Consider the following 27,697-nt stretch of genomic DNA (forward strand, 5'->3'; position numbering starts at 1 on the left):
CGTGATAGCAACGAGTGAGAGGAAAATTTTCAAGTAAGTCAACCCGTAGTCAACCTGCGTGTGTTCCCAGCGAGAACCTCCAACAGGTACGACTCTAGTTCGGCATTTGTGAAGGGGACACACATGCACGGAAAGATGTAGCATAAATGGGAGGACAGTAACCAGGCAATCAAAGGGAATAAAATTAACCCTTGGCTGGGCTGCCCACTTAATTCAACAATCTGTCTTGGCTTTTTTCTACAATTGGCCATGACTTTGACTTTTCCACAACTATTCCCTCTTTTTTAAATTCAAAAATCAACATTAAAAAAAAAAAAAAAAAAATCGACTCTAGTTCAGCATTGTCGAGTGATAGCCATGAGAGGAAAATTTTCAAGTAAGTCAACCCGTAGTCAACCTGCGTGTGTTCCCAGCGAGAACCTCCAACAGGTACGACTCTAGTTCGGCATTTGTGAAGGGACACACATGCACGGAAAGGTGTAGCATAAATGGCAGACAGTAACAACGGCAATCAAAGGGATAAAATTAACCCTTGACTGGGCTGCCCACATTAATTCAACAATCTGTCTTGGCTTTTTTCTACAATTGGCCATGACTTTGACTTTTCCCACAACTATTCCCTCTTTTTTAAATTCAAAAATCAACGGATCTCGGTCGAGGCCGAACAGGCTCCGTCACAAGTCCCAGCCAACACAAACTCAAGACCAGGACACCCTCTCCCACTACCGACTAAAAGCCCGATAAACAAAAAGGTGGCCATCACTGTCCCCCCCCCAGCATCCCTCATACTTAATAAAGCCCTGAATCAGACAGTTTATAGGGACAGATCAATAACAAAGAAACAATGCTTCGATAAAAAAAATCTACTATTTAAGCTGAAATTATTATTAAGAACTAGCTGCTGTTGGTGTGGCGCTTCGCACCCCCAAGCCCCCCCCCCCCCCGCGCGCGTAAGTCGTTACGCACCATATTAGTTACGCGCCATTGTAGTTGTGTCCCTGTGTCCCACCTGTGAATATAGATAGATATATATATGTTTTTAACTACGTAAAACTTGCGAATATACAATATTCTTCGCTGTCCCATTGTCTGTGCATATAAATAGATTGTCAGGTTTACCGACTCTTGAACATGCAACATATAATTGTCCATGGGAAAACAATCCGTATTCAGATCTAAACCGCATTTTTCTAATGATTGCCCTTGGGCTTTGTTGATGGTAATTGCTAATCAAATATTCCCTGTGTCCCCGTCGTCATTTATATATCCCTCATGTGTCCTTCCGGCGTCCCCGTCGTAGTTGTGTCCCTGTGTCCCAGTCGTTATTTATATTCCCTGTGTCCCGGTCGTCATTTGTGTCCCGATGTCTCGGTCTGTAATTTCTCTTTGAGTGTCCCGGTCGTCATTATATTCCTGTGTCCCGCTTGTCATTTGTATCCCGGTGTCCCGGTCTGTAATTTCGCTTTGAGTGTCCCGGTCGTCATTTATATTCCTTGTGTCCCGGTGTCCCGGTCTGTAACATACGACAATAGATCAATTGTGTTGTAACTTTGTTCACGATCCCATTCTACACATGTCGAAATAGAAGCAGTACGATTAGGTTAAGGCATTCCCAAATGCTTGAGAAGTTTGTTTGTAATAGATAAGCACAAATCTTCAAACATAACTAAAGTGCATTTATAAATTTCTGTTGTAAAGTCCAAGGTCATATCTGACCTTTCTAGCCGTATTCGGTGGAGTATATTCTCGGCCATTTGCGATTTGTATTTCTCCCATAACTCTTTAGGAGATGAAGGAGAGCAACTTTTGCCGGAAGACACGGGCCGTGATGTCATATCCATGAACCGGCGATTGTCCAGGATGTAAAAGCTGTTGTATCTAATCCCACGACGGATTATATGTAAATGTAATAAATGACGAATCATTAATCTATAGGCATACTATTTCATTGCGCTGCATTTCTTATCCATTTCTTTGTTAGTGGCTGGATTTATCAATTTAATATTAAAGTGATAGCCGTCGGCTCCATCCCAAAAAATGATAGGATATTGTAGGGCATCGTAGCATCGATGAGTTTAAGCAATTCTTGTCAACTGATTGTTTCGCCTATAAAGAATATTATCTCGAGATAAGAACTGATCACCGACCATAACGATTGCCACTTCGTTGATAGTTGCGCATCAGTAGGCATAAATTCGATTGCTGTATTGAACAGAAGCACTAAATTATTATGATTTTGGAAAAGATGTTGCAGCTGGGAAACGATAGTCCTTTCAACGACGTTTTTTTTTACCATCGGTATCACTTTCAAGTTGTTTGGTTTGTTTTACCTTGGCTTGTCTGTCGTCACTATGAAATACATATCGCCGAACCTTTGTTTTTTTAACTAAAATCTGGTAGGCATTGATGACCTTATCCAAGTCGAAATCCCAAACCAAATCATCATCGCTATCATTTCCAGTTTTGATACGTTTTGCCTCTCGCTGTCCAGGTTGATTTTCATCTAACTGTGCGGTTTTGTGTTCTTTAGCCGCAAGCCTTTTGGCATTAACTCTTTGAGCAGCTTCCTCGGCTGTTTCTTCTGCCATTGTAGGATTTATACTAAAATTTCTTGAATTAACTATTTGAGCAGCTTCCTCGGCTGTTTCTTCTGTCATTTTAAGATCTATACTAAAAAATTCTCTTTGAAATGCCTTCTTATATACATGTAATGACGTCATATAGAAAGCATTTGACGTCATATACAAACATACAAAATACAAACATGACGTTATAATACTCAATCCTTATAATGACGTCAGTGGACAAACATGATGTCAGTCGACAAACAATTTATCTATATATATAAAAATAAGTTGTTTGTCTGTGTGTCTGTCTACTGACGTCATGTTTGTGTGTCGACTGACGTCATGTTTGTCGACTGACGTTATTATAAGGATTGAGTCATGTATGTCGTCATGAAGTTGTTTGTCGTCTGACGTCATGTTTGTCGACTGACGAAATTACAGACCGGGACACCGGGACACAAATGACGACCGGGACACAGGGAATATAAATGACGACCGGGACACATCATATACCAATTCAAAAACGAATGTATTCAAGCCGAAAAGAAAAAAAAAACTAAAAAAAGTAAAAGCTACAAAAAAAAATAAAAATAGAATACTAAAAAAACTAAAAAAGCTAACAAAAACTAAAAAAAGGTAAAAACTACAAAAAAAACTAAAAAGAAAAAAAAAACTAATAAAAAAAATAAAAAAACTAAAAACTGAAAAAGAAAAAAAAACTAAAAACCGAGACACAGGGAATATAAATGACGACCGGGACACTCGAAGAGAAATTACAGACTGGGACACCGGGACAAAAATGACGACCGGGACACTGGGACACAAATAACGACCGGGAGATATAAATGACGACCGGGACACTCAAAGATAAATTACAGACTGGGACACCGGGACATAAATGACGACCGGGAAACAGGGACACAGGGAATATAAATGACGACTGGGACGCTCAAAGAGAAATTACAGACTGGGACACAAATGGCGACCGGGATACTGGGAATATAAATGACGACCGGGACACAGGGACACAACTACAAGGGGGATGCCGGGGGCACAGGGGGATATATAAATGTCGACGGGGACACAGGGAATGTTCGATTAGCAATCACCATCAACAAAGCTCACGGGCAATCATTAGAATAATCAGGTATAGATCTGAATACGGATTGTTTTTCCCATGGAGAATTTTATGTTGCATGTTCAAGAGTCGGTAAACCTGACAATCTATTTATATGCACAGACAATGGGACATCGAAGAATGTTGTATATTCTCAAGTTTTACGTAGTTAAAAATATATATATATATATATATATATATATATATATATATATATATATATATATATATATATATCTATATATATATATAAATAAGTTGTCTGTCTGTCTGTCTGTGTATCAGGTGACGTCATGTTTCTGTGTCGGCTGACGTCATGAAATTAGTTGTCGTCATTTTTGCTTTGACGGTGACGTCATTAACGGTATTTAAGACATTTGTTCACGGAAAAATGTTTAATTGTAAAATGACTGAAGAACCTATTGGGTTTGGGATTTTGACTTGGATAAGATCATCAATGCCTACCAGATTTAAGTTAAAAAAAACAAAGGTTCGTCGATATGTACTTCATAGTGATGCTGAAAAATAAAGAAGAAAAAGAAAACTGAAAAAAGAAAAAAGGTAAAAAACTAAAAAAAAACTAAAAAGAAAAAACACTCAAAGAGAAATTACAGACCGGGACACAAATGACGACCGAGACAGAGGGAATATAAGTGACGACCGGGAACCTCAAAGAGAAATTACACACTGGGACACCCAGACACAAATCACGACCGGGACACAGGGAATATAAATGACGACCGGGACACAGGGACACAACTACAACGGGGACGCCGGGGGCACAGGCAGGATATATAAATGACGACCGGGACACAGGGATTGTTCGAATAGAAATTACAGACCGGGACACCGGGACACAAGGAATATAAATGACGACCGGGACACTCAAAGAGAAATTACAAACTGGGACACCGGGACACAAATGACGACCGGGACACAGGGAATATAAATGACGACCAGGACACAGGGACACATCATTAGAATAATGAGGTATAGATCTGAATACGGATTGTTTTTCCCATGGACAATTATATGTTGCATGTTCAAGAGTCTAGTATATATATATATATATATATATATATATATATATATATATATATATATATATATATATATATATATATATATATATATATATATATATATATATATATATATATATATATCTTTCTATATTCACAGGTGGGACACAGGGACACAACTACAATGGCGCGCAGAGGACCATTCGAATGACAGTTTAAATACCTAGTACATTTTTAAATAGGCGTAACAAAAGGAATCATACTCCAGCAAAGTGCCAAATTCAAGCTTCCGTCCCCACAAAGCACAAATTGTTTTCCTGAATTTGGCCTCAAAGGTTATCGAGTAAAAGATCTGAGGATAATAGACTGTCAGTTTCAAAGGCAATACTGGCGTGCGGTAGAGCATTCATCCCAAAGGATACATGCAGTGCGAAAAAATGGACCATTACTATAGATCATGTACATAATAATATAAACTACTGTAAAGTATCGCGTAGTTGTACACCAGCTATTAGGGTGGGGGAATTCTTTTGGCCGAAGGGTGTCTACCTGATACTCCAGATAAGAGTTTCGGACTCACATTCCAGACTTTCCATTAGAAACACTTCAGATTAAATTATTAAACATTGAATGAATATAGAATGAAGCATGCAGTTCCAATAATGGGGGGGGGAAAGCTCCACTTGAATTGCAGAAACAAAATTCATTAAGGAAAATGTTATTCTTATTTCGAAAAAAGGAAAATGTTATTCTTATTTCGAAAAGGAAAACACTAAAGGGTTGAGAAAGCTGTGACCAACTGAAAAATAGGATAACCCTGGATAAGATATTGAATACAGATAGAAAAAACCAAGTTTTCCAAATGAAAGCTGAGAGGGACAATAAAACTTTAACCAAAAGAAACGATTCAATACATGAGTGAAGCTTATTCAAACCTCTTTAAACTAAATCTCGTCTCTCCCCCTAAAATATTTCAAGAATGAATCGTCTGACAAAAGGTCAACGAGAAGGGGGCAAATTTTTTATTGCAATGCCTCGGAAACTGAAGGGTCTATTGACGTACATTCACTACTAGGCCACACGATCATAGGTGACGCAATAGCTGCCTACTCAGCTATCGCGCTGCGTAGTGTCAAAAGGGATTGGAGGGCAACCAGTACCCCTCCCATGCCCCTTTTTTTCAAAACAAATCTACTCAAAATTTTTAGACAGCCATTTCGTCCAGCATAGTTGAAAGGTCCAATAGCTATGCCTCTATGTACAACATGACCCCCCACAGCCGCTGGGGAAAGATCTTTTAGTTACAGAATTTATAATACATTTAATGTTGTTATTGGGATTGGGGGGGATGTTTGATCCCCCCCCCCACTCCAAAGGCTACATGCATTAAGATAGAATTTTCAGAGACTGTTAAGGGGAGTGTTGAAATCAATCAAAACACACTGTGTGAATGGAGGTGGTCAAAAGAGCATATCTCATGAACGGCTTAGAGCAGAGGTTCTGAAAATTTTCAGGCTGCCTCCCCCCCCCCTTTGTTCAACTCCAGATCTTACTACCTGTTACTGCGACAGCCACCAAGGCTAAGGGCATTAAGTTAAAAATTGTAGGGAATGCTAAGGAGGAGATTAAACTAAATTATAATCCATTTTATGCAAGTAGGTTAATGGGAGCTTTGAGCGGGAAATCACGACACACATTGCATGCGCAAGTAATACCTTCAATAAAATAAGAAATGTATGGAGGAATGCAATATGCTCCCTGAAGCTGAAGCTTCGACTCTTCAGCAGCAACGTCCTCTCCGTACAAATGTACGGATGCGAATCTTGGGCGTAGACAAAGCAGCTGGAAAAACGAATCAATGCATTTGAGAGTATATGTCTTTGATACATCGTACGTACCCACTGGACCGACAAGATCACTAGCACCTATGTACGCATATGTACGTAAAGAGACAAAACAGCCACTCACGGTCAACAGAATCACAAGTAACCGACGGCGTTAGTGGGGTTACATGGTGTTAATGGGCGAGGTCACTTCCCTCATGATCTGCGGTGTTGGATTCCTCACGGCATCAAAGGCCGACAAGGCCGAGAAAGGGCAACACTCAGACGATGCCCAGTGAAGGATGCTCCGTTGCCCAGATCATCAATTGAAGATCTTTGGTCAGGAGCACAAGAGCAATCGTCGTGGGGAGGCGCCGTTGTCCCCTTAAGCACGCGCTGGCGTCACAGTAGATAAGTCTAAGCTAGGTAAGTAATCCACACTATCTTGGAAGCTTAGAGCATGAAGTTGAAACCTACAAGGTATGTTGAGAAGGGTTGTTGAGTTAACCGAAAGGCAAAAGTCTATGGTATACACTACTATCCTATTTATTCAACTACTTCTATTTCTACTACTACTGCTACAACAACTACTACTAGTACTACAAATACTACTATTAATACTACTACTACTGCAAAAGCTAAAGGTGGAAATTTTTAGGAATGATAAGGGAATATCGAATTAAATCAAAACACAATATACGCGTGCAGGTTGTAAAAGGGGCGTGTGAGCAATATCTCATGAACGACTTAGGACATTAAGTCAAAGCTTTCAGGGCATGTCAACGGGCATCTTCACGAGCAAGTCAAAGATTACAATACACTGGCTGATTATATAGGAACCTAAAACGCCTTCAATGAAACTCGAAAAACCAAAATACATAAAGCAAGGCTTCCATGCATTTGCAAAGCCATTGAATCCCCATAATGTTCCTTGAGATAAGTGAATTAACATACAATATAGTGGAACAAGTGTTTAGTAACGAACTTATCCTAGCATAGAGACATCGTATTTCTCTCTATGATGAATAGAAGAAGATATTGTAAGTTCCAGGGAAACTCAGCTCAGGACAACAGTATTATTTACAAGGAGCTATTGATAGATTTCCCCTTCAATTTCCAGATTTCTATAAATCCTTAATGAGGAAAGGAGATGTTGCTAATCATTCTTATCAACCTAAATCTAGTTTTTATTCATATAGGAACAAAAATTATTCGATATAAAATAAGAGAAAACTTTGTTCAAAACGTATTAAGCAGTTTGGTATCAACGAACACAAAGTTTCAACCGCCTGGAGAGCTTGGATAAACATTATCTAAAATTTCCAGTTTTTAAAGGATGCAATTGATATTCCCCATCACTTGTACATTTTTTTTTATTAATTTGACGTAACTGTGAGCTGCCGCATTCACATCCTGTTAGCGTCTATTTTTTTACACTCAATTCGAGAGTGTCCTAATTTTGTTCATAGTGTCCTTTATTTTGTCAGCTACTTGTTAAGCTCGACTTTTTTTCTCTACATCTTTCTTTCTCTCTAAATTACTTCCTTTGATACTGTGATAACGAGATGTTTGGATCTAGCATCTCTGTAACCCAGAAGCTACCTTTTGAAGCTATTGCTTTTTACTGGTTGAATGGTGGATATGGTGAATATGGTGAATAACATAAGGTGAAAACCCTCAAGGTAAATCCCTATCTTTCAATAAATGCTTTTATGACACTGAATATGCATCAAATCAGGATTTTCATCGTCGAAACTCATTTAATATCTATGCTTTATTTAATAAACATAAAGAAATAAAACTGAAATATTCAGAATCAAAAGAAAATGAAGATTCTAGCTATATGTGAACGACGTTTTAAACACCAAACTGATTAATCTATGATTAATGCAAGTCTTAAAGTTTTATTGATATTTCTGCTTAGACTTGATCCACAATAATTTTCCAGACGTAAAAAATTATATAAGAAATTGACACCATTAAAGTAATTTTCTTCGAAGCTAGAGTAATTTTCTTCGAAGCTCTGGGGCGGAGAGTTGAAACATTTAACAGCAAAAATGAGAGTTTGATTTGAGAATAGAAAAGGAATGTTGTGACCATTTGTTTCAATGGTTAGCCAGAAAAAAGCTGGAACTAAAAATTAAGCAAATTAAAAGGTAAAACAGCTGGAGATTTTGAGTCTGCAGGATTTCCGACAACAAGAATCTGAACGAAGATTATCCGATTTACAGAGGGTATTTTTGGACAGTGCCAATTCTCTAGGCTATCTAACCACTGTTAATGTCAAATATGAGACAATGAGCTAAGCATTTTTGTTTGTATATCAAACAGTGAGTGTGATTCACAGTCAGAAGATCTTCAAGACTTGTTGCATCCTTTACATGGCTGAGAAGTGCTCGCAAATGGAATCACTCTGGGCGGGATACATAATTTACACTGTGAATTTGACCAAAGAGACACAATCGACGGATTCATGGTTTCCATATACTATTTTTCCCATACAAATTAAAATTTTCGGGCATTCTCCAATAATGATAAAAAGTTTGGTTTGTTTACGTTTGTTTCAATGCCTGGTTATGTCAAAAATACGCTTCAAACATCGAGTCTTGTTGTTTAATATCTACCAAATCTTCTTGGGCTTAGCTGATATCTTGCAATTGATTCCAGGTAAAAGAAGGTTCAAATGTTGAACTACACAAATATTTCTTTGGACCAATATTTAAAAAAAGTTTGACAAAATAAGCTTTTCAAAGAAACGTAAGAGCTTTATTAAACCAAAAATGAGCAGAAATAAAGTCAAATAATCTTCCGTGATTAAAACTATCACAAATCCCCATCAATAAATAAATGAAACCCAAAACGAACAGAAATTACAATAAACGACTGAGTCAGACTCAAAACGAGGAGAAATAGCCATGAGTAGGGCTGCCACCACCATGTCTTCTGAAGACCAGAACATAATTTGTACTTTACTGATAAAAAAATAAAGCCGAAAAGTTTCTACTTTTTAATTTTAACAAATCAAAAATATTAAAACTTTAAAGAATAAATATCAGTTTATGCATATTGAAATATCAACCCATATTCATCTGTTTTTTTAGTGAAGTGAAATTATGACCTGGTCTTCAGAAGACATGGGTGGCGTAAGACTTGCTCGCATCAATTTCTGCTCGTTTTGAGCTTGAATCGGTTATTTATTATCATTTCGGTTGGTTTTAGGTTTCATTTATTTATTGATGGTGATTTGTGGTAGTTCTAATCACGGAAGATTATTTGACCTTATTTCTGCACATTTTTATTTAATACAGCTCTTTACTTTTCCTTGAAAGACTTATTTTATAGAAAAAAAATAATTGAATTAGTTTTTCTTTGTTTTCTATTGAGATAGTCTTTTACATGTAAAACGAAAATAATATTTAAGTCTTTATGCGTAACTTGTCCAAAAGATGGCTCAAGATTTCCACAGGTAATTTTTTGCTCATCCAGTCCTTGAGGGCGGAGCCACCAGCTAAGTCTGGCCATGGTGGAGAGAGCAGCACATGTGAGTTAAATGACGTCAAAGTGCATTTGTTCAGTGTTTCCACTATGGGGATTTCCCCCCTGAAATGGGGATTTTTTAAGTCTTTTAGGGGCGAGAGTTTTTTTTAGGGATTTGGGGATTTTCTAGGGATTTTTCCTCTCCCATGGACTTTTAGAGAATTTTTTTGGGATTTCCTTCAATTTGTTCATCACCATCATCTTCTTGATCAGTGAAGCAGGATAATTCAATTTAAAATCTGTTTCCTTGCGAATTGAACTTGGAATCACAGAGAAGAACTTCTTCAGTTGCTTAAAAAATTTTAACACCACACAGATTTTGAGATGTACAGGAGTCCCAAGGAACAAACTAGCAACAAAGAACTGTTTGAAACAGTTCCATGCTGATGTGGGCTTCAAACAATAATTTCAGCTTGGACTGTTCTCGATTAATGAAGTCACATGGTTTGTAATTTTTGGGTTGTTTTTTTCATAAGATTATTTGGTAGATAGCATGTCATTTTTTACAGTTCAGATAAATAAAGTTATAATATATTTTGATAGTTTTATAGGGTACGTAGTTGTTCTTACTGTTTTAAATTATTTTGACAAGCATTGCATGTACGATTCTTTTTCTCCACAGTACTCGTATGATGTTTACGATTTTTGTGTAAAATCAAAAAAACTTGAACTCGAACTTGTAGCCAGCTTTATAAGTACCGACGTGAACAATAGAGGTAGGCTATATTTATTCGAACACCTCTCTTACCGTTTCATTACCCTAGTTTTTAACAGACAAACAAACTGACAGCCATTTTTTAAAAACAATGGCACATGTAGGAATAAATGGATTGTGTGTTTTTGGCAAGCCTACGTACCCAGGGGAAAATCATGAACCTTCATACTATAATTGGTAAATTTTTTTTGTTCATTTTTTTTACTTAAAAGTAAAGTGAACATACCACTCGATGTCTTTTTTTATGTTCTTTACAAATATAGCAATCACCTATGTCGCAAATTCAAATTTAAGCACAATTTGGGCTCTTGAAACCAAAATATTTCTAGTTTTGGGGTATAAACAAAGCTTAAAACATTGGTCTCAGCATTGAACTTCCTGCAGAAGGACTATGTGGAATCAACTAGTGCTTTAGAAATCGATGTGAACAATCGGAAGTTTTAACTTCCCCTTGAAAGCGTTAACTTGGGTCCGAACGGACAAGATTCCCTCTGTACGTCGAGGTCAGATACCGCCGTCCCCCCTGATTCAATCGAAGTAGTTCTTAAAGCTGTACAGGCGTTCCATATTAAAGCAGTAGGCCTTATACAGAAAACGTTACATTTCGAAGACGACATTTACAAATATGCTGAAGTGGTTGACCCAGTGTCAGCCCAATCCCTTCAGCCTACCTCTCTGCTACCTTCTGTTAGGAAGTTTGGACAGATCCCATGGGACAGAACCAAAACCGAGCAGGAGTGGAGGAGGCAGAGCCTTATCGATATTGAAAACATCAAAACAATGGATGCCGTGACCTGCTGGTGCTTGGTATTGGTGAAAAAAAATGCTGCTGGAACAGAATTTGTGTCCTAACCTGAAACCGGCAGTACTATTTATTTCCACAGTTCCATTTTCAAATGTCAATGTCGAGAGGTTTTTCAGTGCTGTAAAAGTAGTAAAAACTGACCGTCAGAATAAATTGAAAACATAAACTTTGCGGGAAATACTAAAAACAAAATTTGGAATGAAAAGGGCTCAAGAAAGAGTGGAATGTGAAGATGATCAGTTACTTCACCACATGAGAACGGTGAAAGCTTCAGCCACCCTACAAAAAATGTTGAAGACACATCAGGGGAAGATAAGGTCTGATTACGTTTTACAAGTTGCGATTGAACAGTATTAAACATCTTGTACTGTAATCTACATTACAGTATTACATTTTCTTTTCTATTTGCTTAATATTATTTGAAGTATATTTGAAGCTATTTGTATTTAGCTGATGATTAAAAAGCACTTTAAACGGCATGACAAGACATTCTATTATGGTAGTGATAGCTAGAAAATATGTTACCTTTAAATGGTACGGTTAAAATGAGATAGGGAGAAGCGGTTCAGGGAGTAATTAGAAAATGGGAGATTTTTAGGGATTTTGGAACTGAAGATGGGGATTTCTAGGGATTTTTCAGCTCTTTATTAGGGATTTAAAAAATATGAAAGTGGAAACACTGCATTTGTTATCAATACTTTTCAATACATACCCGGTGCAGCAATGTTCTAAGTATATGGCAACTTCAAGATCGAACATGCTCTACCAAAACAACTAAAAAGAATACAATAAACCATACATTTCTGTTTAATGAATGTTTACTTACGTGGGTAAAAGATCCAAAATTCAATCGCTTAAAACCATGATATCCAAGTCAAGGGCGCAGCTAAGGGGAAGAGGGGGTGTCATGAGGTGGGGAGGGGGGTTCCAAGGTTTCGCCACTGCATGCCAGAACCCTGGAAAATTTAACTTGGAAATTTAGCTTGTGTGTCCGCATTGTTCGGCATACTGGACGATTTTGTCGATACATTCTTTAAATCCCTCTTACAAATTTAAAACTCTAGCTGCACCCCTGAACCCAGTTTGCATAGCATGGATTTGTTCGTAAGAGACCATATCATACGAACGAAGAGTTTTCACATTAATTTGTGAATGATTAAAATTCAAAGTCCCACTATTGAAATTTGGGCTTCGAATAATCAATTTCAATGAATATATTATGCTTCTTTCAGTCAGATTTTCACGTAGTTGTCTTTATGTAACTAAGCTGGCTTCTTTGATTAAATTCTTTTCTTATTTGTCATTACCGCAAGTATCCCCCATTTTGTTTGTGTGCTCAGAAGCTGCTTGTCAGAAAAGGTAAAGAAAATCAAACAATACTTGTAAAAGATCTAATTTCTGGAATCGACAGTGAATTAATGAGGCGGTTTTTTGGTGTGAAATACACCAGCGAGAATCATGTGAGTATGAATATGGATAGGGAATGGGGGTTTAAACTATGGGTAAGGTTATTTTCCGGAGGGGAATTTATCGACAAATTATATCGATATCGTATAGGTACACTACCGATATACCAGTATCGGATCCCAAAAATCCATGGTCGGGCCCTACTTAATGCTCCCAATCGTTTCCGATATATTGCTGAGGTGTCTTAATGGCAACCATACACATAGTGCCTTTCGATTTAGTTTTAAAATATAATGGGTAAATTCACAACTGTAGGGGGTTGACAGTGCCAATATCTCCAGAGACGTAGCTACTGGACCGTCAAACTATGCTGAACAAAACGGCTGTCTCCAAAACTTTGGTTGGACGTGTTTAAAAAATTTCGTGGATTAGGAAGACTTCTGGTTAAGAATTAAGAAGAAAGTGACTGGAATGGCCACATCTACAAATGAAAACCATGAGCCTGAATGTTCTGGAGCAAAACAAATAATCAACAACAGAAAAGTAACATCCACTGCTGAATTTTATGCTGAAGAAGTTGACTTCAGCATTGACCTTTTCAAAAGAGTGTATAAGGATAACGGAGGAATCAAAAGCAAACAAACCACTAAAAATATTCTCCTCGCCATTTATCGTCCGCTCGGATCTGCTCCTTGCTTATCTTGGGTCTACAGGAGAAATAAACAGAATTTTGGAGAAGTCTTTAGACTAGAAGAGACATACAAGGCAACCACTACAAGATTTTACAAAGCAACACTCCATCGCTTCTCCAGTGCAACAAATTTTACCCAAAAAACGCTATGACTTTGAACTCGCAAATAAGATATTCTCTGATTATTCCGAGCAACTGTAAAATTGCATCACTGAAGTTCGTTCAGAAGAAGCTGAAGAAATGGATTTCTTATATAATAGTTCCGAGTCAAGGCGCATGATTAACTGATGAGTGAAGGCTAACACCAAGAGAAAAAAAGAGAATCCCTTGAAAGAAGGTTTGATTAATAATGAAACTCGAAAGGTTTTGGCTAAAGCAATCTATTTCAAAGGACATTGGCAATATCAACACAAGGCAGAGCAAAAAAGCCCACAATTTTTCAAATTTCACACGGCGAGCAAACTTTTGTCGAGATTTCGCTATTCTTCCTCAGTTAAACAAGGGCCAAGAACTCATATATTAAAGTTGGAATACCAACATTCAGAATTGGAGCCTCAGGTGAATTGGAAAGGACGTTGAAAATATATGCCTTGCAAATTCAAACTTGGTCTATGTTTGAATAAAGTGGAATAGAAAGCAGTAGTAGAGCTAAACGAGGCTGAATCCGAAGCAGCTGCAGACGCTTATCTGCAACCATCCCATTACATTTATGAACAGTTTCAAATTTTGAACAGTTTCCAACTCAAAACATGTGGAAAACCATTGATATAAATTGGTGTCTAAATCTAAACTAGGTATTCTACAAAGCTATGCAAAATACTAAGGAAAATATAGTAAAGAAAAAATCGGATAAAACAAAAATGTATTGATAAGAAATAAAGAAAATAAATCTTCAAAATATCCAGATTTTTGAGAAGGTGAATAGACCCTGAGCCCAAAGTTTCCTCATAAAGAGGACCAAAGAAAGTAATCAAAAGGCATGGACTCGACCGTTAACGACCAAAATTTGAAAGCACATTGTCAAGCAACTCTGGATCGATCACTAAATCCTAATCCAGTTTCGCTCCGATCTCTCACCGGCCTGGTCCGCAACTTTAGAATGTTAAACTTCTGGTTTTCAGTAAACCTTTTAATAAAAAAAATTATCTTTTATAAAGGATGATTACAAAATTTCATGGATGTCTGAAGGGATGAAAAGCCCGATTGTCCCTTAATCATAATGGGCTATCACCATATAAGATGGTACATGTCCATAAAAAGATTGCACACAGGGAAAACCTACAGCTTTATCTTAATCAAAATAGTAAAAGACGAACCACTAGGAATACTCGTGTTATATTATCTTTTCAAAAGATAAGCGTGTTCTTCATCATCATGCATTCAATGATTTATTTTAATATTTCAGTTACTATGGGCCATAGTTCGTTCTTTAATATAATCGCCTTTTAATAGGTTGCAGCTATAGCTTCAACCATGAAACAAAAGTAGTAAAATTGTTGCTAAGACGCTATAATTTTTTCTGCATTTTATATAATAGCTTTAGATTTTAAACTGAGAACTAAAATAAAATAAAATTTATCTTAAAATTTTCTTGTATTTTCATGTTTCAATTCAAAAGGTAGAATTGTGACTAAGACACTAAAACCATTTGATATTCTACATAATAATTGTAGAGATTTTGAACTGAGTTTATTTTTGCGTGCAGCATTATCTCAGTTCAATCATTCTATAACACAGTAACTAACATCTTATAGTAACATTTATATACGTAAGCATATAGTCTAAATTTTTCCTTACTTTTTTATTTGCTTTTTCTTTTTTCCCATTTATCACCTGTGGCATGTCGTCGTTACATACTGATGGCGCTAACGTTATTATGATCATAATGTAGGTTTTATTTTTTACGGTATCTATTGTAATGACCTATGGTTATGATGTCATTCATTATCTTGTATACGAAAATGCAGTTTTTCACAAGAAATTGTTTTTATTTTTAATATTGTTTTTTAAATTACAAAATGAACTAAATGTAGCGATTTCATTTAAAGTGAGCCCTTAAACAGCTCTCTATGATGTTCCAATGTCCAGCTAGCTGCAGAGAAAAGAAAAAAAAAAGATTCAGAACATCGTGACTGCAACCACTTTTCTAGTTTTTCAAGCCAATGGGTTTCCCTTCTTATTCAAGCCAAGGGACTCCAAGTTTCCTATATAGGGTTTTCAACCAAGGCAGATCCAATGGCGTACTTTATGTTCGCTCAGACATCATTTTAGGGGGATTTCAGGCTATTTTTTGTTTACCATGGGTAGTGTTGTCTTTTACTAGATTGTAGCTACCTCTGTAACCACGGTCGTCCTTTACCATAAACTGTTACTATAATTGTACAATCTATTTTTTGTTTTCAAAATTTGTTGTTGTCTTTATTCACTGAAAAGGTTCCATTTAAGGACACCCCTCCCCAATCAACATTTGTTTTTAGCAGGAGTTACCTTGATCCAGGCACTTATAGGCGTCAGTCTTAAACCGATCACAAAAGATAAGATTTTTGACCCAAAACCATTATATAGCCCATCATAAAAAAAATTTCTTAAATGGTCAATCAACGAGTAATTGTTCGAAAAGCCTGTTTCATATTCCAATTTATTCCTCATCATTCGTGATAACTGTTTCATTTCATGAAATAAAGTTACCAGAAGAGTAAGGGTCTTCCTCAGCGTAATTTGGCAGTGGAATCGGGAGGTACTTGAACGTCTATTACTGCATATTTGCCAATCCAGTCTCTTTTGATCTTGTCGTAATCTATTTCATCATTTTGTGACTAAAATGTGCTTAACGATACAAGAAAATTTGCCATAGATTCTTTCTTCTCCTTCTTTCTAAACCTCTGTCGAAAGTGCTCCAGAGACGGCTCAAACCTATTGAACATATACTTTTTGAGCCTTTTCTAATAAAAAGATTCTTGTATTGTTAGAGCAGCTAAGACGCCTAGAGACTTTTCGTCTTAGAAAGGTTGAAGTTAGGTTACCTGAATTTTATGTAGAAATCCCATTAATTCAGCTGTTTTATAAAAAGGGAAAATGTGCTTCTATACATCATAATCATTTTTTTTTACAGATTGCATATACACATGGAGAATCGATATGGCCACCAATGTTGCGCTGTTGCGATTGGAACACCATAACTAGGAGTATCTTCATTCATCCCTTTTTTTCTGTACCTTCTCTCTCACTCTTTCCTCCCTTTCCAAAGCTTCTTTATGACTCCTGCTCTTGCCCAAGCTTCATCCTGGATTTATTGTTTTCTTTCGACAGCCTCACTCTGGGCTCTTTCGTGTGCTTTTATACATCATTATTCTTTTTTACAGATCCCATATACAAATGTAGAATCGATTTGGCCACCAATGTTGTGCTATTGCGCTTAGAACACCATAACTAGGAGTATCTTCATTCATCCATTTTTTTTTCTGTACCTTCTCTCTCGCTCTTTCCTCCCTTTCCAAAGCTTCTTAATGACTCCTGCTATTGCCCAAGCCTCATCCTGGATTTATTATTTTCTTCCGACAGCCTCACTTTGGGCTCTTTCTTCGGTGTTTTCTTCTCTAATTTCACTTATTATTTGCATGACAAGAGCCCAGCTGGTAGACTTTCATAATCCATGACCTGAGCGCGACCTATTACTGATACATTTTGGTTGCCTAAAATCCAAAGACACATCATGGTTACTATTAATTATCCTGATAGCAAGTTCCCAACTTAAACCCCGCTGTTGCTCCGCTCTATTATCTGCCCTCCAAATAGAAGAATTTTAACAATTTTCCCCAAGTTATTGGGTAATTCCTATGTTATCTGGGAATTCGACAAATTCTCCACTTCCAATATTGACAGTGTCAGTGTATCTGCAGGCGTCAATCATCCAGGTTGCTAAGCCCTTCCCGAAAGTAGGGTATCCGCATCTGGGTACTCATGCATGATGGTCTTAAGCCTATCACAGTCTACAAACTCACTTACTGGTACAAGCCTTGATTGCCTGGTCTCCAACAAGTCGGCAAGTGAAAAAATGGTTTTGTGGCAAATCGTTACGCAGCTATTGATTGTAATTGCATGCCTAACATTACAATACAAAAGCCCAAAAGAATGTCTCAATTGAAAGGAATGAAATTAAAGGAAATTAAATATTGTCGAAAAATTTATTACATATTATTTTCATGAAACTAATTTGACTGCTTCAAATATTCTCTTATATTACAATGAAAAAAGGAAAAATATTCAAAATATATTCATTTTCAGTCAATTACATATGAAACTATTGTCTCTAGGAGGATTAGAAGGAGCTGTTATCCTACTCTTTTGCAGCAATTTTTATCCGACGGAATTTTAACTTCATTATTTCTTTAAATACTGTTCTATTTAGGTTTCATTTACTATTCATGGTAAATTCTATTCGTTTTAAGTTCGTACGAATTTATTTTCGCTTTTTTAAGATCTTTCTTTAGCTCTTTACTTTTCTGTGAAAAACCTTATCCGGAAAACATTTTATTAAATTAACTACTAAATAAAATTTAATAAGGTTCAGGTTTTCCTTCTAAATAAAGTTATGTTGTCTATTCTTTGTTATGACAGGAATTAATAAAAAGCTTTGAAAACAGCAAAGATCAATATTACTACAAGAAGAAATTTTGGGTTGTTTTTTTGCGGTTGTCAAGGAGATTCCTGCTTTAAATGTTTTAAATTGCTAAAATACTTCACAGGCATAAACAAAGCAAGGGCTTTGTTTCTTTTGAAACTAAAATGGCTAGAAACAAAGCGAACTCTAAAAAATGATCAAAGAGTAAGGCTTGTGTTTATCCTTAGCTTGTGTTTTTGCTTTTTAGGCCATAGGAATAAGTACACAAATACAATCCTCATTCCAATTCTTTCATGCTGGACACTTCGTAACCTTTTAAGATTGGCCTGCAAGAGACACAGATCAACGGCAATTTATAAGCTGAGAATTGGACGATAACTAATATAATTGGTTTAGAGTTTTAGCCAGACGTTTTGAAAAAACATATAGCGAGACCCTCCAATTTATTTGGTCACTTAAAAGGACACTAGAATTTTTAATTTTCGTTAGGATGAGCCCTCTCACGACATTCTAGGACCACTGTGTCCTTTTGATTACCCTTGGGAAAAAACAAAACAAAAAACAAATAAACACGTATCCGTGATCTTCTGGCAAAAAAAAAATACAAAATTGCACATTTTTGTAGATAGCAGCTTGAAACTCCTACAGTAGGATTTTCTGATGCACTGAATCTGATGGTGTGATTTCCGTCAAGATTGTACGACTTTTATGGGGTGTTTCCCCCTATTTTCTAAAATAAGTCAAATTTTCTAAGGCTCATAATGAGTAATACTAAACTTGATGAAATTCATATATTTAAAATCAGTACGATTCTTTTGATATAACTATTGGTATCAGAGTTCGGTTTTCTAGAAATTCGGTTACTATTGAGCCGGGTCGCTCCTTACTACAGTTTGTTGCCACGAGCTGTTTGATTAAAAGCATATGGTCTAATGCCAACGGAAAATACCGTCGGGTTTGAAAACTACTAAGCTCCAAATTCAGTTTTTTTTTTTCTTAAGTAGCTAAGACTAGGGAATAAGTGAAAATAAAGAAGGAGAAATTGGATAACGAAAAGATCGATCAAGTGGACAGCTTCACTTCAGGGGCGTAATTTGCTATGGGGCAGAGGGCATCTCCCCCACCAAATCCAAGTTTGCCCCTAGACCTCAGTTTGACCCGCAGCTGAAATTTTATTTCTGCAGAAAAAATCTTGTCAAAACTAAGATAAGCCTGCATAATCCAAGTATCCAGATAATCAGGTGAGTTCTCTTTAGTATATCTTTGCCTTTATGGTAATATGTGGATCATTTTTCAGTTTTTACTGTCATTTTCACTTGATTTGGGAAAACTTGCTCCAGTTTTGCCTCACTGACCCCCAGGATTTTGACGAATTACACCATTGCTTCACTTATCTTGGTAGTATTATTAGTAAAGATGGTTGGTTCAGTGAAGATGTTAAAAGTAGAATAGCCAAGGCCAAGGATGCTTTTTCACAGTTAAAAAAAAGTTTGGAAGAATAGGAAGATACGTCTCCAAACCAATATTCGAATATTGGAAGCTACAGTGATGATAGTGGCCAACTATGGTTCGTAAGGAAAGGTTTAAGGAAATGGGAACTTCCAGGGAGGGTGTAAAGAGGGAGGCTTTGAATAAATTAGGATGGAGGAAAAACATGCCCAGCAGTGTTGGCCTCAGGCGGCTAGGTGCTACGGTGAGTTTTTAGTAGTAGTAGCAGTAAAAACTTGGCAATCAGTTGTTAAGAACACTGTCGAAACCGTTGACTTGAAGCATAAACAAAACTAAATTTCAAACTATGATTAAAAAACAAAGAATTAAATTGTAAGAACAAGAGACTGAATATTATCCTTTGGCGGAAATGTAAAAGTTTTGTGAGATTGCTGGTTCGTCCCAATTTTCATCACTGATAACTGCTGTAACCAACGACAAAAAAAAAATTGACTGTGAAGTCACGACTAGAGCTATTATTTCTAAAGGAAATTCAATCTTAGCTGAAAACTGATCGATGTCGTCTAGGACAAACTTGATTGTTACGTGACCATAACTTTCTTATCTTTCTATCTTTCTGGAAAGCAAAGGCAATTGTCTATCCATTCCGATGACAAGATTAGCTCTTGAAATAAAATTCAAAAAACAAGTTTTTCCAAGTGAAAGTAAGAAGCAACATTGAAACTTCAAACGAACAAAAATTATTATGTATCAGAAGGGATTTGCCCCCTCCTGAATAATTCACTTTTTACGCTATAGTTCGGCTTTTCGTTCCAATTATTTAAGAATAACTCCTGAAACACAAGGTCCATTTAAATTGGAAAATATGCTTTTTTAAAAGTTCTAAAAAAAACTTTAGAGTAAAGAGCGAGGTATAGAGGAGGGGGCCACCCCCTCAAATACGCAATAATTTCTATTCATTTTAAGTTTTGATGTTGTTTCTTTCTTTCAGTTGAAAATTCTTTTTTTTATTTAATTTCTGATAATTTTTTATATAATGCCTGGAAACCCGGCTCCCTTTCCATGAAAAACTCCCTTCCCCACAAAAAAATCCTGCATGGAAAGATGTAACCCTTCCTCTCCAGAAAAATACCTCCCGGAAAATATCTATAAATTTTCCAATAACCAATACTATATTTAAATAAGGGACAAAGCTTGCAACCCTTTCCCCGGGGACTATAGGGGGTCAAGTCATGCTAAAAAAAAATTGTTATTAAATTTTTCGACTAGGCTGAACGAAATGGCTATCTGAAATTTTGGTCGGGTGACTTTGAAGGAAAAGGCGGCATGAGAGGGGGGTTAACTGCCCTCCAATCTTTTTAGTCAATTAAAAAAAACACTAGAGCTTTTGATTCGATTAAATGAGCCCTCTACCAATCTTCTAGGATCACTGGTTCGATACGATCACCCCTGGGGAAAAAATAAATAAACTCGCACCCGTGATATTTCTTCTGGCAAAAAATGCAAAAATCCACATTATTGTATATAGAAGGTTGAAACCTCAAAAGCAGGGTTCTCTGATAGGCTGAATGGGATGGTGTGATTTTCATTAGGATCACTTGATGCTCTGGGAGTGTTTCCACACTTTTTCAAAAGCTGGAAAAATTTTATCAGGCTCGAAACTTTTGATGGGTAACATTAAACTTGATGAATTTTTTACATTTTGAATAAGATTCAAAATTTGATTCTGTTGATGCATCTCTTCTTATCAAGGCTCTGTTTCTTTGAGTTTCATCTCTTCTTATCAAGACTCTGTTTATTTGAATTTCGGTTACTATTGAGCGGCATCGCTCCTTACTTACAGATCGTTACCACGAACTGATTGAAAATAACGTAAAAGCCTTACAACAATTAAAGACATGTCTCAAAGTTGGAAGCATATTGTTTCAACTGAAGCAAACATAACACTAAACAAGTTTTGTGTCTAACTAAAAAAAGGTTATACCAAACGACTTTACTATGTTCCAGCGCTAAACTACTTTCACATCTGTTAATTGATGTTTTATTATTGTGATCAGCGGTTTGTAACTCTTCGGCACATCGGTCCGTCGGTGCCTGTCATCGCTTTTAGAGTCCATGTCTTTGCTCCATACAACGCATCTGGAATCACTTCGGCACAGAAAGTCGCAGTTACATTTTTAAGGGCAGGTATTTATCTCTCCAAATAGAGATCAGTGACTTGAAGCAAACTGAGACAAAAGCCTGGCGTCGTGTGACGTCTCTTGGGGAATCATTTGTGGATGTTAGCACACTTCCTAGTTATAAAAAAAAAAAAAAAAAAAAACTGGTCAAAAATTTCGATTCCTCGCCCAAATAGTGTATTATCTTCGTTTATCTTCATTCAAAGAAACTAGCTGCGTCGCCGATACTGTTTGTACTGACCTGGAACTCCTCAATTTTCAAAAAATATCCTCCCAAGACTATTCCTGTGTTATTAAGGACAAGTACCAGCACACTATTTAGGAATAGGCAGAAAGAGTCGGTGAGAGAAGGCATCCTTGGAGAACACCTGTAAAGGTGGAAAACTATTCAGTAGGTATTTCACTAGTCTGCACCAAGCTTCTCGCCTTCTTGTACATACTCTTTATAGTATCGATAATTTCAAAGGGAATTTCGTAGTGAGCCAAGATATGCGAGACACTATCTTGCCAGATCAGGTCGAAGGCTTAAGTTGATAAACAGTTCATATAGTTCTTCATCAAATTCCAATATCATTCCATGATTTATTTGACGATAAATATTTGGTTTATAGTAGATATATTCTGACGGAATCCAGATTGATACTCAGGCATCACATGTCTTGTCATGTTTCTTATGCGATCTAGAATTAATTTCACGAGGATTTTAGCAGGTTGGCAAGCAAGCAAAATGGGTCTGTAGTGGTCAAAAGGGCTTTTGGACCCTTTCTTGTGCAAAGGGTCTATTCCAGACGCTGATGAGAACTCGGGGTATTACTATGCTTCCCACACAGCTGTAACTAGTAGATGGTATAGATCGATAACAGCGTCAGATTCAACTCCGAGCAATTCTGCTTGTATACCGTCTATCCCAGGTGCTTTATTGGATACGAGGGATTTCAGAGCCGCTTCTACCTTGGACATTATGGTTTGTAGGGTGGATCCGCATTTTCTGTGCTGGTAACTTCTGAAGGACTTCTGGATCTGGACTTACTGTGAAATTTAGCCTTTCCTGGATATGCTCTCTCCAACGTTTTCGGATTCCAGCGACAGTGGTAATTTTGCGCCCAATTTTATGCAAGAGATCCCGGCAATTCGTGTCTTAATGATTTGCTAGCTCATTAGCTAGTTTGAGCATGAGGGGGAAATCGTCTTTGCACTGCTGACCCTTTTTGGCTATCATGTCTTTAATTATTGGTGATCTCAATAATTATCCAATCATAATTTATATAGAGAGTTCCTTGGCTGACTTACAAAACAACGACAAGCCAATCCACTCTGCTTCTACCCGGGAACGTAATAAACGTCATATGTGTCTTCCACCCTTTCGCGGTTATCCTCGTGAAGAGGATCCTACCGTGATGGTAACCTGCAGCACCGGGCAATTTAGTCCATGACTGGAAGAATGTTTGTGGATGACGGGACGTCTCGACACACTGGTGGGCCTAGCTCAGTCTGCATCAGAGGGGCTTTCTTCCTCCACCTGAATTACAGGCCTCCGAGTGAGGATGCCCCAGTTTCATTTTCTGGACCCCCAGAGGCTAGGTCATCCCTTCGTCCACTTCAATTAGTCAATGGAAATACCCTACATAGCAGTAGAGCGTTCCCCTATCAGACACCTGGGGACGCGCCTAGTGGCCTAGGGGAGACCCCGACTGAGAATGTAACTTAGTAGAATCTCAACGGTCCTTAATAACTAAGTTCCGTTATAATCAAAAAAAGCCCTTCTCCCACTCAAAGATAGACGTTTCCACTCATCATAGTGGTTTGTGGAAGCGCAGGCTACCCAGCAAAATCTAAGCAATCATACTACAGAAATAATTCTCTGAAGTATGATTTTAAAGTTGCATCATTACTGTCTTGTGTTTCAGTAGAAACGGCCAAAACGTTTCTTTTTTATTAATACATTGTAACTATTTCATAAGCAATACAAGATTAAAAAATTCCTATATTATTCTTCCATTGTCCCAAAATACTGATTATTTTGGGAGAATTTGAGATATTAATTATTAATTATTATATTTAGCTTCGGTTTTTTTTTTGTTTACGTTCAGAGTTACATTTCTTTTGTGATAAGTATATAAATTTCAATAATTTCAGTAAAGCGGTGGACTTAAAACAGGAATCAACAACAAAAAAAAAAAAATAGATGCAAACGGACACACTAACATTTTTTCATGTATCTATGGGGCATTACAAGGCATTTTTGCGCTAATGTGTTAAAAATAGACGCTTCTTCATGTAATTCTCTCCGAGTGATTTTTATACGGCAAATCCTTTGCCTTGTGTTTCGAAGGCAAATCGATTACATTGGAATACGAAAAGACTGTTATTTCATCTTACCCCATATAGACATTTTAAAACACCTTTTGAGACAATCTTTGCCCCAAAGAGAGGCTAATTCCAAGACATACTCTCATAATTCATCAAACCTAGGAGACTAAACTATGAAAGTCATACTGCCGAGATATGCCTGTGGGCCTACTACCAAAGATTGTGCTCATTGAAAAAGAACAAAAGGGATGGCTCGTCTTCAGGTTCACTTCAAACCTACTTTGCCACTTTCGATTAAGATGAAAGAATTTCTTACAAACAAAGCTAAAAAGCACAGATTAGTTTTGCAGCTTGCGCAAAAGCTTGAAAAGAAGAGAATTAAAGTTCATCGCATCACTGGCGATACCAACTTACTTGCTGTGAAGATAGTTGTTTCCACTGCGACTGTGACGGAAGTTTCAGTTGTCGATAGTGATACTGATACAGATTAGTTATTTCTACTGGTTCATAACTCAAACGAAAATACCAACTGCCTTTTCTACCAAGTTAAAAGCAGGCCTAGTGCGAAGCATGTACAGAGTTGAACTAGTTGAAGTTGGGGAGCAGGGACTGCTCAGGTATTATAAGGTTAAAACAAATGAAACCCTTGCTTTCCTTAGGACACAGACTTTTCGTTAGCAAACTGTCAAAGCCAATCTAGTTTAGTAGTCTTGGAAGAATTTTACCCATACCGTCAGCTGCTCGATACCACTTCTATCGAGTCTTCTTTCAGATAGCTGAGTAAAATAAAACCTTTCAATCTAGGCCGAACCAAGCACTGACACCTTCAAGATTACACATTCGTCCCAGTCATGACAAGTACGAAACCTTCACCAGGACGACTGCTTAGTTTCATCAGGACTATGTGCAATTTGGGTTATCAAACAGCAAGATACTCGTATCAAAAATCTGGGTAGTGATGCACTCTGCCAGTCAAAATATTAAATACACTGTAAGACCACGTTGGCTATACATGACGTATGAGTAAAGAAGAAAAAAAAATGAAAAAAATTAAATAGGCGAGGAAAAACAAACAAATTCTAACCTTTTGAAGTAAACCTCGTGAGAGGAGAAAAGACACTGAATGAAAACCAGCCAGATTAAATAAAAGACCATTAAGTTGGCACATGTATAATATTTAATGGATTGGCACATGTCCGTATATCTAATGAAAATCAAGTTTGCAGGCAAGCAAATCTACAGCTCGGGAAGAAATTTTTGCCCAACCCATTTGCTGAATCGTATTTCATTACATGTAAAAATTTTCCAAATAGGGAGATAAAACGGTTCCCATAGGTAAGCCCATAATTTGAAGGAAAATGTTGTCTCGGAACCTAAATACGAAGAGACCTTGTTGCAAAGACGAACAAGCTTCATTATCGTGTCTATTTCCAAGGTCTGATAATATGACCAAGCAGAATTTTCCTTGCCAAGCAGACCAAGCAAGATTTTGGCAAACTTTTACATGGACTTCATAGAAAAATCTGATTTAAATAGTTTTCCTTGAACCACTTACTCTGGTTCCATTTTGTTAATGATATTTTGTCTGTTTGTGAACATGGACAGGACTCTCTAAACAACTTTTTGGTACAATTAAACACTTTTGATTCGTATCTTCAGTTTACAATAGAACTGGCAAATTCAGGAAAGCTTCCTTTCTTGGATGCATTAATTATAAAAAATACTCTTAGCATTGAATTTTCTATATACAGAAAGCCTAACCATAATAATCGTTATCTATATTTCTCGTCAAACCACCCTCCTTCTGTAAAAAGAGGGGTATTAATCTCTTTGGTCGACAGAGTTCTAAAAAAAACTGCTCATGTGATCATGTAGAATCTAAAGTAAATTATGTTAGAGGTATTTTATTTTGCAACGGCTACCCAATTCTCAACCATATTCAAAATATCATAGATAGACGATTAAAAAATGTAAAATAGGAAAATAGAGAACCAATCCCCCTTCCTTCAGTTAATCCGGCAATAGAAAAGAAAACTTTCACCATTATACCATACATCTCTAAACTCAGTGACAAACTTGAGAAAATTCAAGAAAAAAAAGTAATTTTTCTATTTTTTTCAAAAATGAATTGAAGGTTGAATGTTTTTTAAATTCGGGAAAAGATAAGACTGACCCTGTACTGGGTAGTGATGTCTAGAGTCCGGTGTTCATGTGGGAAGTTTTATATTGGTAGGACCCGTCAATAACTGGGGAAACAAATGCATGAACACAAAACTTCCATAGATCCCTAAGAAGTGAAAATAAAAATGACAACTTTAATTCTGCTTTGGCCCACCAAATTTTTGAAAATCCTTATCTTAAGTTCTTTTTGAAAAGGCAACTTTAATATCTACTGTAAATGAATGAATGAATGAATGACTGTATTTAAAGCCATTTTTCAGGCCGTATGCATACATATACAACAACAAATAAACTAAATCATGTAACACTCGACATTCGAATAATAAGACCCTTCCGGACAAAATTCCGAAATAAACGACTAACTGCAATCTTTTAGAGAGGCAATTTAGATTAAAAAATATTTAAATAGAAATTTTGCTATAAATAGAGATACAGGACATATTTCCGTAAATCTAATTTATAATAACTTAATTCTAAAAGATTCAAACAACATTTTTCCTCAGTCTAACCAAAGACAACCTGTCCGCATTTCTAATGAAAATCAAGTTTGCAGGCAAGCAAAATTTATAGCTCTGCAAAGAATTTTTGCCCAATCCAATTTCTGAATCGCCTTTCATTTAATCTGGCTGGTTTTCATTCAGTGTCTTTTCTCCTCTCGTGAGGTTTACTTCAAAAGGTTTAATTTAGGTTTTTTTTCTAGTGTTTTTTTTTTCTTTTTTTTTTTTTAGCACTGAAGAGGACTTGGCGGAAGTCCTTGTCGAAATATCTGCTGATTTTCGTTTGGTATTTTTTCATTGGTTGACACTACCCTCGTTTTCCCTCGCCTATTTAATTATTTTTTCATTTCTTACTTTTTTCTTCTTTGCTCATACGTCAAAATGGCTAGTTGAGGACCAGCACAACCAAGACGAGTATGGTATAACGAACAATCAAAGCCAAATAACCAATGCTGTGATTCCAACTAAAGATGTAATACCAATCAGTTTTAGACAAACTTGTTTCTTAATTATGCCTTTTTTGTGAGGTTTACCAGTCACATTTGACGTAGAGCTTACTTTTCGAACATTATTTCTTAACTCCAAATGACGGACGCGATAGGTAAATCACATCGCTGCTGTTCGAATAGAGCTAAAGGTTGGTTCTTTGGTTCAAATTGGATTCTACAACTGTTTTCACTTTGTTTTCTTATTTCATATATCCAGCTTAAAAGGAAATAATTTTCCTTTTTTTCAAAAGAAATTGTGTTTTTGCGCTTTTGGCTTAAGCTTGGTC

The 27,697-nt window shown here is 36.8% G+C and overlaps 1 protein-coding gene and 1 pseudogene across 2 annotated transcripts in view; both read right to left on the reverse strand.

Annotated features, from left to right (window-relative positions):
- LOC136032024 (origin recognition complex subunit 4-like) overlaps positions 1-27,697 on the reverse strand; it is a 218,236-nt gene that overhangs the window by 60,166 nt on the left and 130,373 nt on the right. The gene's annotated exons all lie outside the window — the stretch shown is intronic.
- LOC136032518 (small nucleolar RNA U3) lies at positions 23,619-23,810 on the reverse strand (annotated as a pseudogene).

Source organism: Artemia franciscana, chromosome 10 (genome assembly GCF_032884065.1).
Source record: "Artemia franciscana chromosome 10, ASM3288406v1, whole genome shotgun sequence".
NCBI lineage: Eukaryota > Metazoa > Arthropoda > Branchiopoda > Anostraca > Artemiidae > Artemia > Artemia franciscana.